The sequence below is a fragment of the Oncorhynchus tshawytscha genome, linkage group LG01 (assembly GCF_018296145.1).
Source record: "Oncorhynchus tshawytscha isolate Ot180627B linkage group LG01, Otsh_v2.0, whole genome shotgun sequence".
Classification (NCBI taxonomy): Eukaryota; Metazoa; Chordata; class Actinopteri; order Salmoniformes; family Salmonidae; genus Oncorhynchus; species Oncorhynchus tshawytscha.
Genome location: NC_056429.1, coordinates 4425534 through 4435533, shown reverse-complemented (window position 1 = coordinate 4435533; position 10000 = coordinate 4425534). Strand labels below are relative to the sequence as shown.

The 10000-nt window shown below is 44.9% G+C and overlaps 1 protein-coding gene across 5 annotated transcripts in view; it reads left to right on the top strand.

The window, feature by feature from the left end:
* LOC112256374 (myelin regulatory factor) overlaps window positions 1–10000 on the top strand; it is a 148742-nt gene that overhangs the window by 761 nt on the left and 137981 nt on the right. The window lies entirely within an intron of this gene.

Below are 10000 nucleotides of genomic sequence, written 5' to 3'. Positions count from 1 at the left end.
GCTGGAACTAGGCTAAACAAATAAAAGTCGCAGGTTGCACCTGACTGAATGGCACCCTCTTTACCAGAACTCACGCAACCTCGTTTCTCATTTTCTTATGGAAAGAAAAACTGTGTGAAAAACGTTGGATATATCGTAGTTCTTCTCATTCGTTGTAATATATTATTAGTACATGTGCTATAGGCTAATTGTACTATTATCTAAAGCGTTAGCCATTTTCACTGGGCCGACAGTGTTGTTAATGGAATATAGGACTACTATATAGGCTGCAGACTACGAACAAAAACACAGCGAAATGTCTTTTCAACTTCGTAGCCCTCTTTTTGTGTCTGTGTCTATCGTGCCAGGTTTTGTATTCAACAGCAGCCTCTGAATAGCCTGTTATATAAACTCTACGGTTAGTGCGCTGTGTAAGTACTCTAGTGCAGTGGTTCTCACACCTGGTCCTGGGGAACCAAAGGTGTGTACATTTTTTGTTTGTTTTTTTGTCCTCGCGCTACACACCTGATTAAAATCGTCAACTCATCAGGTTTTGATTATTTGAATCCAGTATGTAGCGCGAGGACAAAAAAACAAACAAAAAATGTACCTTTGGTTCCCCAGGACCAGGTGTGAGAACCACTGCACTACAGTACTTTATGTTACTCTATGTAATGAATAATAATGGATGAGTTTCAGAGCTGATAGTTCCAACAATGAAAAAAAGCAAGCAGGCTGAACAAGGAAGGTAGATGAGGATTCTTTTCTTTCCCTCAGACTTTTGGCCCCTTTAGGCTATAGAAGATTTTAAATTAATTTTACAGAAGATTTTTTTTAAAGTCTCTTGCAGATGTCTTTTGATTTGAATGATTGGGAGTCCCTCAAATAACTTAGCAATAAAAGATCAAAACAAGAACTAGAAAGAGTTGGAATGGTAAACAAAGTTGTTTAGGAGCAAATGTGATGGTGACGAGTCGCAGGACTTGAAGAATGGGGGAGAACGGGGAGTTCTGAGGAGAAAAGGGGAGGAGGAGAGAGAGAGAGAGAGGAATGCAGCATGAAGACAAATGGTGTGGTTTATAAAGGGGGTAAACTGGGGGTACACCGTGCGAGAGAGAGAGAGAGAAACCCAGACAGAGCGTATTACCGTTTGACATAATCCTTCGACGTAGAGTCTCAGGTTTACATCTGTGTAAAACTGATACATATTTACATCTGTGTAAAACTGATATATATTTGCATCTGTGTAAAACTGATACATATTTACATCTGTGTAAAACTGATACATATTTACATCTGTGTAAAACTGATATATATTTACATCTGTGTAAAACTGATACATATTTACATCTGTGTAAAACGGATACATATTTACATCTGTGTAAAACTGATACATATTTACATCTGTGTAAAACTGATATATATTTACATCTGTGTAAAACTGATACATATTTACATCTGTGTAAAACTGATATATATTTACATCTGTGTAAAACTGATACATATTTACATCTGTGTAAAACGGATACATATTTACATCTGTGTAAAACTGATACATATTTACATCTGTGTAAAACTGATACATATTTACATCTGTGTAAAACTGATACATATTTACATCTGTGTAAAACTGATACATATTTACATCTGTGTAAAACTGATACATATTTACATCTGTGTAAAACTGAGATATGTTATTTTACGGTTACGGTTGGTACAAATTATAATTGTTTACTACATTATAATAAATTATAATTGTTTACTACATTTTATACTTTACTACACTACTGAACATTTTTTGCATCCAATCCAGTCCCTTTTCTTAGTTGTTGTGGGGTCAAATATAGATTATAACTGTATCACTTTGCTAAGTTTAATGATGTTGTGGTTATGGTTGTTGTGATACCCTGAAAACGACCCTTTTTTTATGGTTGCTTTTTAAGTTATATAGACAAAAGTATGTGGACACACCTTCAAATGAGTTGATTTGGCTATTTCAGCCACACCTGTTGCTGACAGGTGTATAAAATTGAGCACACAACCATGCAATCTCCATAGACAAACATCAGCAGTAGAATGGCCCGTACTGAAAAGCTCAGTGACTTTCAACGTGGCACCGTCATAAGATCCTTTCCAACCAGTCAGTTCGTCCAAGTTCTACCTCGCTAGAGCTTTAATGGTCGACTGTGCTGTTATTGTGAAGTGGAAACATCTAGGAGGAGGAAGTGGTAGGCCACACACGCTCGCAGAATGGGAATGGCGAGTGCTGGTCCACTGTAAGTGCTGTTATTGTGAAGTGGAAATGTCTAGGAGCAAAAACGGCTCAGCCGCGAAGTGGTAGGCCACACACGCTCACAGAATGGGAATGGCGAGTGCTGAAGTGCATAGTGCGTGAAATTGTGTTGTCCTCGGGTTGCAACACTCACATCAGCACAAGAACTGTTCGTCGGGAGCTTCAGGAAAATGGGTTTCTTTTGGCCGAGAAGCCTCACACAAGCCTAAGATCACCATGCGCAATGCCAAGCGTCGGCTGGAGTGGTGTAAAGCTCGCCGCCATTTGTCTCTGGAGCAGTGAGGACGCCTTCTCTGGAGTGATGAATCACGCTTCAAATCACATTTTATTTGTCACACACACATGGTTAGCAGATGTTAATGCGAGTGTAGCGAAATGCTTGTGCTTCTAGTTCCGACAATGCAGTAATAACCAACGAGTAATCTAACCTAACAATTCCACAACTACTACCTTATAGACACAAGTGTAAAGGGATGAAGAATATGTACATAAAGATATATGAATGAGTGATGGTACAGAACGGCATAGGCAATATGCAGTAGATGGTATCGAGTACAGTATATACATATCAGATGAGTAATGTAGGGTATGTAAACAAAGTGGCTAGTGGTACATGTATTACATAAAGATGCAGTAGATGATATAGAGTACAGTATATACATATCAGATGAGTAATGTAGGGTATGTAAACAAAGTGGCTAGTGGTACATGTATTACATAAAGATGCAGTAGATGGTATAGAGTACAGTATATACATATCAGATGAGTAATGTAGGGTATGTAAACAAATAAAGCACAGAATCGTCTAGAAGGTCTGTATGTATGCTGAAGCGTTAAGATTTCCCTTCACTGAAACTAAGGGGCCCGAACCATGAAAAACAGCTTGTCACCATCTGGGAAGGTCTTGAATTCCGACTGATGAATCTGGGTTTGGCAGATGTCAGGAGAACTCTACCTGCCCAAATTGCATAGTGCCAACTGTAAAGTTTGGTGGAGGAGGAATAATGGTCTGGGGCTGTTTTTCATGGTTTGGGCCCCTTAGTTTCAGTGAAGGGACATCTTAATGTTACAGCATAAAGGGACATTCTAGACAATTATGTGCTTCCAACTTTGTGGCAACAGTTTGGGGAAGTCCCTTTCCTGTTTCAGCATGACAATGCCCCCGTGCACAAAGCGAGGTCCGTACAGAAATAGTTTGTCAAGATCGGTGTGGAAGAACTTGACTGGCCTGTACAGAGTCCTGACCTCAACCCCATCAAAAAACCAGCCACCAATTGTGCAAGTTCTCCCACTTAAAAAGATGAGAGAGGCCTGTAATTTTCACAATCGGTACATTTAAACTATGACAGACAAAATAAGAAAAAAAATCCAGAAAATCACATTGTAGTATTTTTAATGAATTTATTTGCAAATTATGGTGAAAATAAGTATTTGGTCAATAACAAAAGTTTATCTCAATACTTTGTTATATACCCTTTGTTGGCAATGACAGAGATCAAACGTCTTCTGTAAGTCTTCACAAGGTTTTCACACACTGTTGCTGGTATTTTGGCCCATTCCTCCATGCAGATCTCCTCTAGAGCAGTGATGTTTTGGGGCTGTTGCTGGGCAACACAGACTTTCAACTCCCTCCAAAGATTTTCTATGGGGTTGAGATCTGGAGACTGGCTAGGCCACTCCAGGACCTTGAAATGCTTCTTACGAAGCCACTCCTTCGTTTGCCCGGGCGGTATGTTTGGGATCATTGTCATGCTTAAAGACCCAGCCACGTTTCATCTTCAATGCCCTTGCTGATGGAAGGAGGTTTTCACTCAAAATCTCACGATACATCGCCCCATTCATTCTTTCCTTTACACGGATCAGTCGCCCTGGTCCCTTTGCAGAAAAACAGCCCCAAAGCATGATGTTTCCACCCCCATGCTTCACAGTAGGTATGGTGTTCTTTGAATGCAACTCAGCATTCTTTGTCCGCCAAACACGACGAGTTTTTACCAAAAAGTTCTGTTTTGGTTTCATCTAACCATATCACATTCTCCCAATCTTCTTCTGGATCATCTAAATGCCTGGACATGTACTGGCTTAAGCAGGGGGACATGTCTGGCACTGCAGGATTTGAGTCCCTGGTGGCGTAGTGTGTTACTGATGGTAGGCTTTGTTACTTTGGTCCCAGCTCTCTGCAGGTCATTCACTAGGTCCCCACGTGTGGTTCTGGGATTTTTGCTCACCATTCTTGTGATCATTTTGACCCCACGGGGTGAGATCTTGCGTGGAGCCCCAGATCGAGGGAGATTATCAGTGGTCTTGTATGTCTTCCATTTCCTAATAATTGCTCCCACAGTTGATTTCTTCAAACCAAGCTGCTTACCTATTGCAGATTCAGTCTTCCCAGCCTGGTGCAGGTCTACAATTTTGTTTCTGGTGTCCTTTGACAGCTCTTTGGTCTTGGCCATAGTGGGGTTTGGAGTGTGACTGTTTGAGGTTGTGGACAGGTGTCTTTTATACTGATAACAAGTTCAAACAGGTGCCATTAATACAGGTAACGAGTGGAGGACAGAGGAGCCTCTTAAAGAAGAAGTTACAGGTCTGTGAGAGACAGAAATCTTGCTTGTTTGTAGGTGACCAAATACTTATTTTCCACCATAATTTGCAAATAAATTCATGAAAAATCCCACAATTTGATTTTCTGGATTTTTTTTTTCTCATTTTGTCTGTCATAGTTGAAGTGTACCTATGATGAAAATTACAGTCCTCTCTCATCTTTTTAAGTGGGAGAACCTGCACAATTGGTGGCTGACTAAATACTATTTTGCCCCACTGTATAACTCATGGGTATTACTCATTGCCCTATATAACTCATGGGTATTACTCATTGCCCTATATAACTCATGGGCATTACTCATTGCCCGGTATAAGTCATGGACATTACTCATTGCCCTATATAACTCATGGACATTACTCATTGCCCTGTATAACTCATGGGTATTACTCATTGCCCTATATAACTCATGGGTATTACTCATTGCCCTATATAAGTCATACCTGTCAAGAAATGCAGTTTCTGCGTGGTCAAATCCAGTGTATGATAGGACCGGTTCGTTGTGTATGTTTGACCGTTGGGGAAATCCCTTTAGGAGACGGCTCAGTGATTGATGTGACTACTGTTGTCAGACCTTCCCAGTAATGTGTCATTGTGTAATGTTGTGTTGAAACACAGTGTCAAGTGTTTAGAGAGACAGGAGACCATAAAGACAGTACCTCAAAGGGCACTCTATTCCCTATTTAGTGCACTACTTTTGACCAGGGGCTATAGGGAATAGGGTGCACTACTTTTTTATTTTACTAGGCAAGTCAGTTAAGAACAAATTCTTATTTTCAATGACGGCCTAGGATCAGTGGGTTAACTGCCTGTTCAGGGGGAGAACGACAGATTTGTATCTTGTCAGCTCGGGGATTTGAACTTGCAACCTTCCGGTTACTAGTCCAACGCTCTAACCACTAGGCTACCCTGCCGCCCCTACACTCTAACCACTAGGCTACCGTGCCGCCCCGCGACTCTAACCACTAGGCTAACCTGCCGCCCCTCCACTCTAACCACTATGCTACCCTGCCGCCCCTCCACTCTAACCACTAGGCTACCCTGCCGCCCCTCCACTCTAACCACTAGGCTACCCTGCCGCCCCTCCACTCTAACCAGTAGGCTACCCTGCCGCCCCTCCACTCTAACCACTAGGCTACCCTGCCGCCCCTCCACTCTAACCAGTAGGCTACCCTGCCGCCCCTCCACTCTAACCACTAGGCTACCCTGCCGCCCCTCCACTCTAACCACTAGGCTACCCTGCCGCCCCACCACTCTAACCACTATGCTACCCTGCCACCCCTCCACTCTAACCACTAGGCTACCCTGCCGCCCCTCTACTCTAACCAGTAGGCTACCCTGCCGCCCCTCCACTCTAACCACTAGGCTACCCTGCCGCCCCTCCACTCTAACCACTAGGCTACCCTGCCGCCCCGCGACTCTAACCACTAGGCTACCCTGCCACCCCTCCACTCTAACCACTAGGCTACCCTGCCGCCCCTCCACTCTAACCACTAGGCTACCCTGCCGCCCCTCCACTCTAACCACTAGGCTACCCTGCCGCCCCTACACTCTAACCACTAGGCTACCCTGCCACCCCTACACTCTAACCACTAGGCTACCCTGCCGCCCCTCCACTCTAACCACTAGGCTACCCTGCCGCCTCTACACTCTAACCACTAGGCTACCCTGCCGCCTCTACACTCTAACCACTAGGCTACCCTGCCGCCTCTACACTCTAACCACTAGGCTACCCTGCCGCCCCGGGTTCCATTTTAGACACAGATAGAGACTGTAGCTAGGTGCCCAATAAATTCGGTTTAACACATTATTATGATAGTATATGCACTGTTCACTTGACTATACACAGTTTTCCATGACTGTCAAGTGATCCCTAGTCCCTACCACTCTGTCAACCATTTAGAATGTTTACATTCTTTCTTTGGGAGTGAGAGAGAGAGAGAGAGAGAGAGAGAGAGAGAGGGGAGGGAGAGAAAGGGTGGAGAGAGATACACAGAGATGGAGAGAGAGAGACACGGGGAGAGAGAGAGAGAGAGAGAGAGAGAGACAGAGAGAGAGAGAGAGAGAGAGACACGGAGAGAGAGAGAGAGAGAGAGAGAGAGAGAGAGAGAGAGAGGGGGAGACACAGAGACGGAAAGAGAGAGAGAGAGAGACAGAGACAGAGAAGGGTGCGAGAGAGAGAGAGAGAGAGAGAGGGGGGGGGAGAGAGAGAGAGAGAGAGAGAGAGATGTTCTTACATTGGTTTTAAGATTGCTTCATAGAGGTAAAAAGAGTACACCACTGGAGTTCTATTTACAGTTCAGTGAACAGTTACTTAGACATCAGTCAGAAGGTGGGAGGACAGGTAAGAAAGCCAGCCTCACATTAACTCTTTCCAGTGTATTCTCTATTGAATTATAATATCTTTTTTTTTTAAACATTTTTTTTCTTGTCTCATCGCTGCAACTCCCCAACAGTCTCGGGAGAGGCGAAGGTCGAGTAATGCGTCCTCTGAAACGGCACTTTCTTAATTAACACTGTGAATTGATCGCCCCCCATCTAGCCTCAGAGTTTGTTCTGTTAGGCGACCTAAACTGGGATATGCTTAACACCCCGCCAGTCCTACAATCTAAGCTAGATGCCCTCAATCTCACACAAATCATCAAGGAACCCACCAGGTACAACCCTAAATCTGTAAACAAGGGCACCCTCATAGACGTCATCCTGACCAACTGGCCCTCCAAATACACCTCCGCTGTCTTCAACCAGGATCTCAGTGATCACTGCCTCATTGCCTGTATCCGCTACGGAGTCGCAGTCAAACGACCACCCCTCATCACTGTCAAACGCTCCCTAAAACACTTCTGTGAGCAGGCCTTTCTAATCGACCTGGCCCGGGTATCCTGGAAGGACATTGACCTCATCCCGTCAGTTGAGGATGCCTGGTCATTCTTTAAAAGTAACTTCCTCACCATTTTAGATAAGCATGCTCCGTTCAAAAAATGCAGAACTAAGAACAGATACAGTCCTTGGTTCACCCCAGACCTGACTGCCCTCGACCAGCACAAAAACATCCTGTGGTGGACTGCAATAGCATCGAATAGTCCCGTGATATGCAACTGTTCAGGGAAGTCCGGAACCAATACACGCAGTCAGTCAGGAAAGCTAAGGCCAGCTTCTTCAGGCAGAAGTTTGCATCCTGTAGCTCCAACTCCAAAAGTTCTGGGACACTGTGAAGTCCATGGAGAACAAGAGCACCTCCTCCCAGCTGCCCACTGCACTGAGGCTAGGTAACACGGTCACCACCGATAAATCCATGATTATCGAAAACTTCAATAAGCATTTCTCAACGGCTGGCCATGCCTTCCGCCTGGCTACTCCAACCTCGGCCAACAGCTCCGCCCCCGGCAGCTCCTCGCCCAAGCCTCTCCAGGTTCTCCTTTACCCAAATCCAGATAGCAGATGTTCTGAAAGAGCTGCAAAACCTGGACCCGTAAAATCAGCTGGGCTTGACAATCTGGACCCCCTATTTCTGAAACTATCCGCCGCCATTGTCGCAACCCCTATTACCAGCCTGTTCAACCTCTCTTTCATATCGTCTGAGATCTCCAAGGATTGGAAAGCTGCCGCAGTCATCCCCCTCTTCAAAGGGGGAGACACCCTGGACCCAAACTGTTACAGACCTATATCCATCCTGCCCTGCCTATCTAAGGTCTTCAAAAGCCAAGTCAACAAACAGGTCACTGACCATCTCGAATCCCACCGTACCTTCTCCGCTGTGCAATCTGGTTTCCGAGCCGGTCACGGGTGCACCTCAGCCACACTCAAGGTACTAAACAATATCATAACCGCCATCGATAGAAGACAGTACTGTGCAGCCGTCTTCATTGACCTTGCCAAGGCTTTCGACTCTGTCAATCACCATATTCTTATCGGCAGACTCAGTAGCCTCGGTTTTTCGGATGACTGCCTTGCCTGGTTCACCAATTACTTTGCAGACAGAGTTCAGTGTGTCAAATCGGAGGGCATGCTGTCCGGTCCTCTGGCAGTCTCTATGGGGGTACCACAGGGTTCAATTCTCGGGCCGACTCTTTTCTCTGTGTATATCAATGATGTTGCTCTTGCTGCGGGCGATTCCCCGATCCACCTCTACGCAGACGACACCATTCTATATACTTTCGGCCCGTCATTGGACACTGTGCTATCTAACCTTCAAACAAGCTTCAATGCCATACAACACTCCTTCCGTGGCCTCCAACTGCTCTTAAACGCTAGTAAAACCAAATGCATGCTTTTCAACCGATCGCTGCCTGCACCCGCATGCCCGACTAGCATCACCACCCTGGATGGTTCCGACCTTGAATATGTGGACATCTATAAGTACCTAGGTGTCTGGCTAGACTGCAAACTCTCCTTCCAGACTCATATCAAACATCTCCAATCGAAAATCAAATCAAGAGTCGGCTTTCTATTCCGCAACAAAGCCTCCTTCACTCACGCCGCCAAGCTTACCCTAGTAAAACTGACTATCCTACCGATCCTCGACTTCGGCGATGTCATCTACAAAATGGCTTCCAACACTCTACTCAGCAAACTGGATGCAGTTTATCACAGTGCCATCCGTTTTGTCACTAAAGCACCTTTTACCACCCACCACTGCGACCTGTATGCTCTAGTCGGCTGGCCCTCGTTACATATTCGTCGCCAGACCCACTGGCTCCAGGTCATCTACAAGTCCATGCTAGGTAAAGCTCCGCCTTATCTCAGTTCACTGGTCACGATGGCAACACCCATCCGTAGCACGCGCTCCAGCAGGTGTATCTCACTGATCATCCCTAAAGCCAACACCTCATTTGGCCGCCTTTCGTTCCAGTACACTGCTGCCTGTGACTGGAACGAATTGCAAAAATCGCTGAAGTTGGAGACTTTTATCTCCCTCACCAACTTCAAACATCAGCTATCTGAGCAGCTAACCGATCGCTGCAGCTGTACATAGTCTATTGGTAAATAGCCCACCCATTTTCACCTACCTCATCCCCATACTGTTTTTATTTATTTACTTTTCTGCTCTTTTGCACACCAATATCTCTACCTGTACATGACCATCTGATCATTTATCACTCCAGTGTTAATCTGCAAAATTGTAATTATTC